General features: G+C 45.0%; 1 long non-coding RNA gene across 1 annotated transcript; it reads right to left on the bottom strand.

Moving 5' to 3' along the window:
• Nucleotides 1–837: 837 nt before the first annotated feature.
• On the bottom strand, nucleotides 838–5,460 carry LOC121044560 (uncharacterized). The gene is made up of 3 exons (XR_005797358.1): nucleotides 5,293–5,460; nucleotides 2,627–2,750; nucleotides 838–1,458 (listed from the first exon to the last, which is right to left on the bottom strand). It is a non-coding gene; the product is annotated as an uncharacterized LOC121044560 (long non-coding RNA).
• Nucleotides 5,461–5,701: the final 241 nt, after the last annotated feature.

Genomic DNA, 5,701 nt, shown 5'->3' on the forward strand with positions numbered 1-5,701 from the left:
AGTTCCTTGGTGTAAGCTGACTGCATCTGGAGGACAGCATGTGGTAAATGGATCTCGGTGTCCCCATTCTAAAACGAGAGACTGTAAGGTGGCTCTCTTACCTACTTTATAGGAGGGCTCTTAGATGGAATGTGATAATGGTAATTAAAACTATTTGCATATTTTGGGGCGCCTGGGTGGCTCAGTCGGTTAAGCTCCCATCTCTTGATTTCGGCTCAGGTCATGATCTCACACAGTTTGTGGGATTGAGCTGCAGGTCAGGCTCTGCCCTGACCGCGTGGAGCCTGCTTGGGATTCTCATTCTCTCTCTCTCTCTCTCTCTCTCTCTCTCTCTCTTTCTGCTCTTTCCCTGCTTGCATGTATTCTTGCTCTCTTTCTTTCTCTCTCTCTCAAAATAAATAAATAAACAAAATTAAAAAGAAAACTATTTGCATATTTAATGAATTATACCAATGCTACTTATCACAGAGCATAGGGAGAATACATTTGAGTACTGACTGCATGCAAAGGATCTGTATGTCTTAGGGACTTTACACACATTATGTTCCATAATCCTTACATCCACTCGACGGTACTCGATGGTACCCCATGAAAACTGCTCACACAAGGAAGAACTGGGAAAGCTGGAGATCCAGCTCAAAGCTTTGTGTTAACTCCTATCTCCCTTTTCCCCATGTCGTCTAATTCACAGATTACATCAACTCTATTGGCAACAACTGGGTTCTAGAGTAAAATCCTAGACTCAAAACAATAAAGGTGCGTTTCATCCTGTTAAGAGGAATCAACACAGCACAATGCCGATGCCTGAGCAGTGGGCAGGCCAAGAGGGGCCTCGGGAATGCAAGACTGAAGAAGTCTGATGGGAGCGCGGTGCCACAGCCATCAGAGGAGGACAGAGGTGTTCTGCCTGGGATACTGTCAGAGGAACAGGTGCAGGTTGCATGTCCCTGTACCTCTCAGCACCGACAAGGGGGTGCTCCATCACCTGTAAATGAGAGTCCCCAGAAGGATTTCTCCCTGCCCTCTTTATAGTTTCAAACTAGAATTTGTATGAAGATGCCCAAACTGTGTGAAGGTGGTCAGACATAGTTAATCACACAGACTGATAGACAGAGTAGGACTAGGTCTCACTCAGCTTCTCTTTACTAATACCGGTAAGCTCCCCAAACTCTTGAGGGTGGGCTGCTCGTTTCCTTTCTGCCTGGTCAAGACGGTTCCTTTGTTCTTGGTGCATACAGTCTGGTCTGCAGCGGAGCATGGGCTTCTGACTTCAGGAACTTAATTGGGTCTTAAGGTCGCTTCAGCATTTGCTCACAGCATAGTTGCTAAGTCCCGAGTGCATGAGTTGACGTCTGAGCCTTGCTCTGCACGTTGCTTCCTGAGCCTGTGAAAGCAGCAGTTCTCTCTTTGTCTAAGCCAAAGTCTGCATTTTGTCTGCAGGATCAGTCATTTTGTGACCTGGAGCAGTAGGAGGGACATTTTAAACCTTTCTTGGGAGGGAAGCGTCGCTTTAGGTTTAGAATGTGAACATGTGGACCCCAGGATACTTCCTCCGTAGCATCGTTACACATCAACCGAGCAGCGGCAGCCCAAGAATGGTTTGAGGGTGTTATTGTTTATCCCTTCATGCCCTGTGTCATGTGGGCTCCATTAGCAGCCGTTGGAACACCCCCAAACCATGACTCCATCCTGTGGGTCCCTGGCCACTGTCAGGCCAGATGCAACTGCATTATCTAAGTCTGATGCAGTACAGATGCAAACCAGGCAGCTGTGAGCTGTCAAACTCCAGCTGACGGGCTTTTGTCCTGCTTGGGTGCAGAAGTTACAAATGAAAAAGAATGAGGGCAGAGGCTGTGTAACCACAACTCTGCATTTCTGTAGGGTGACCTCAGCCTTGGGTGTGAAGGCTGGACTTTGCCCATACAGGTTCAGGACCAAGAATGCTAAGGGGACAGAGGGGCCCTCAAGAAGCAGCCTGGAAAAATACCTGAGCTGCAAAAAGCACTTCATCCTGACGCCTTGTAGCCAACAGACCAATTTAGGAGAAGAATTGGCTGTTCCACTTGTCCCTTCCCTACACCAGCAAAGGCCATGGAATCAACCAGACTCCCTGAGACTGTGCCGGCATCCTCTTCATGGTTGACCATGTTCCTCGCTAACCTCGAACTTACTCCCCCCCCCAACTTTGTATGCAAAATCCAGCTACCATAAGCTGTAAATATGATGACCCATCTTAGGAACATGAGGCTTTGTTTCATAATGAAAAGTCAATGTACTCTCGGCTCACTCTGTTCGTGGTCAACGGGGCCTTGGTTCATTTGTGGTACAAATATACACCTTTGAACTATTGTAAGATCCTTGCATACGGATGAGGGACTGGATTGATTCTTTTTTCACTATTTTCATCAAGTATAAATAATAAGTTCTGTTAACTAGAACCTTCTCCTTCCAGACCTGGTATGCTCTCATTTCACCAGAAAAAGCAAACATCTGAAAGATTTTTAATGACTTTATCCTTTGAATCTCTAGCCGCAGAGAGGAAATGGAGAATAAATACATCATGCTGATTGCTTTAGAGTATGGTTAGCTTGTCTAGAACTGCATTTAATTTGATTGTTAGCTGTACCTCCATATCACTCTGAGTCAGCAAGCACATTTCCAAAATGATGTATGCTCTAATTTTTTTTTTCAGCTTTAGAATTCAGCTCTTGCTTCTTTGTCCTTCGCCTTGATTAGAAAGGTGATACGAGCTGGTGGGAAGAACATCAATTTTGGAATCATCAGACTGACTTCAAATCTCAGCTCCTCGAGTTACCATAGAAGGCTAGGTTATTTATACTTAGCCTATTTCCTTTACTATGAAATAGCCATACATACTCCCTTCTGTTTTGTGATGATTATCAAAGGAGACACAATATTAAAGTGCCAACCGCAAGGACATGATAGGGAGTCTTTGTTAGTTCACTGGCTCTCTTCTTCCAAAGCGCCTCCTAGTGGAGATATCCCCCTGTTGTTTGGAAATGCCTATCATTTTGCTATTTTTAAAAACACAGCCTTTCACTATTCTTGCTCACGTCTTTTTTGTTTTTTAATGTTTATTTATTTTTGGAAGAGAGAGAGAGAGAGAGAGAGAGAGATCCCTTGAGCGTGCACCTGAGTGTAGGAGGGGAAGGGAGAGGGAAAGGGGGAGGGGCGGAGAGAGGGAGACAGGATCTAAAACAGACTCTGTGCTATTAGCATAGAGCCCGATACGGGGCGCAAACTCATGGACCAGGAGATCATGACCTGAGCCGAAGTCTGACGCTTAACTGACTGAGCCACACAGGTGCCACCCCTGCCAGCTTTTAATCCCTTAATCCCTGCACAATTCTACGAGCCCAGTCTTCCCACTTTCAGCCACTCCCCAGCCCTAGCAGAATCTCAACTGCCACCAGCTGTGTTCCTAAGACAGAACATTGTACGTCTCTTCTTCTGCTCCAAGTTGGTTATGGCCGTATTGCCCACATGGGCAAGTTTGAAGGTTGTGATTCATTCACTCTTTTATGCACTGATTCCATACACAAATGTACATGGATCCCCGGGATGTGCACACACGCTTTGAAGGTACTCTGGAAACAGATAAATAGGGACCATCCTAAGATCACAAATCTCGTGAGAACACAGACAAGCAATGTGACTTGAGTAACATGATGCCATAAATACTATTCTAGAGAGGTGGTAGTCTCTCCCCAACTGTAAATCTTCACGGTTAGAAATTTGATTTAGCTTGATTTCACTTCTATATCTTTTGCCTCAATGGTGAGAATCTTGGATTAATTAAAAGGGTCACTCTGAGTTGCTGACAAGCAATTACTTGGTTAGGACATTTAGCACATTATCCAATTATTGGATTTCTTGATGTAATGGGAATGCCCACAGACAGGGGCTTTGCCTTATTCTCTCTGAATCCTGGGACAGCACAGGACATGGTCTGCTTTTCCCAGTGAATGTATGAATGGTGAATGAAACAGTACTGCCTTTAGAGACGACACTGAATTAAATCTTAACTTTGTCAAGTGACAATTATAGGAGCCATAAATGAGACTTCATGTTCCCGAGACGTGGTTTCCTCAGGTATAAAGCGAAGCTAATAAAAACTGTCATCAAGGATTATTGCATTAATTAAAATACCATAGGGGCACCTGGGCGACTCAGTTGGTTAGGCATCCGACCGAGGCTCAGGTCCTGATCTCACAGTTCGTGAGTTTGAGCCCCGCATCAGGCTCTGGGTGGACAGCTCAGAGCCTGGAGCCTGCTTCGGATTCTGTGTCTCCCCCTCTCTCGGCTCCTACCCCGCTCGCACTCTCTGTCTCTCTCTCTCAAAACTAAATAAACATTTAAAAAATAATAACATAAATGGGGCGCCTGGGTGGCGCAGTCGGTTAAGCGTCCGACTTCAGCCAGGTCACGATCTCGCGGTCCGGGAGTTCGAGCCCCGCGTCGGGCTCTGCGCTGATGGCTCAGAGCCTGGAGCCTGTTTCCGATTCTGTGTCTCCCTCTCTCTCTGCCCCTCCCCCATTCATGCTCTGTCTCTCTCTGTCCCAAAAATAAAATAAATAAACGTTGAAAAAAAAAATTAAAAAAAATAAAAAATAATAACATAAATGAAGCACACAATTTAGGGGTTAGCACACAGTAGGTGCTTAGAACTTGTCAGTTCCCTCCTCCCTCTACCTTCCCTTACGAAAATGCACTGATGTAACACAGATAAGGTAGTTCTCACGATGCCTCGCACCTAAGAAGAAGAATATTCGTCATCACTTTGGTCTGCCCACCATGCATAGCCCAGATGCTGTTGTAGAGCTTTGCTCTTGTATGGCAGCCAGAGAACCAACGCAGGTCAATTATCCCATGATCTAGACAGTATTCAAACACATTTCTCCTAGAACGCTGCATACCTGCGACCTCATTACTCAAGAACCAAAAATCAGCAGGTGCATTCATTTGAATAGAATACAGACCTTTGATATAATTGCATACAGAGTTGTTTATTTAAATATCCATGAGGGCTGAATCGGCCGCCTGCATGAACGTTTCCGTCAGCTTTTACTTTCCCCTTTAAGATAGCCAGCGTCGTTCTCTCTCAACCCAGATACACAGATCGTTTGTACATTTGTTCTGCTTTTTTACTGAAATGCTAACTGCCTCGGGCTTTCCAAAAAGTTGCAATTCCCAAGCACTTCAAATTCCTTTCTGTGTAGACAGGAGGAAATGACTAGTTTCCCACAGTATGGAATTGTGCTACATACTTACAGAGTTTAGAAATTTTCTTTCAAGTCACAGGGCATTATGTAGATACAGGAGGTGCCTGAGAAGATGACAGACTGGATACTGAGGCCACTGGTCCTGTTTCCTGTTGGCGATGTAATTCAACCTTTCTACACCACAGGCACTGGTAACAAGGAGCTTGGGCATTTTTTTTTTTTTTTTTTTAGTGGACGGCTTTCCTGCAATTAAAAGCATATGTATGACGTTGGGAACCAGGAAATACATAGTTTGGTAACTTCTATTTTTCTTTATGGTTCTTTCCTCTAAGATTCAAATATTAAAGCCATAAATTCTCAAGTGGAGACAGGAGGCGCTTTGTGGCTGGAAGCAAACGGACCATCTCGTGGCTGGAACCGGGCTCGTCCGATGCTCAGGCCATCACACTGTTCAGCCT

This window comes from Herpailurus yagouaroundi, unplaced genomic scaffold (assembly GCF_014898765.1).
Source record: "Herpailurus yagouaroundi ecotype Mexico unplaced genomic scaffold, PumYag 188, whole genome shotgun sequence".
NCBI lineage: Eukaryota > Metazoa > Chordata > Mammalia > Carnivora > Felidae > Herpailurus > Herpailurus yagouaroundi.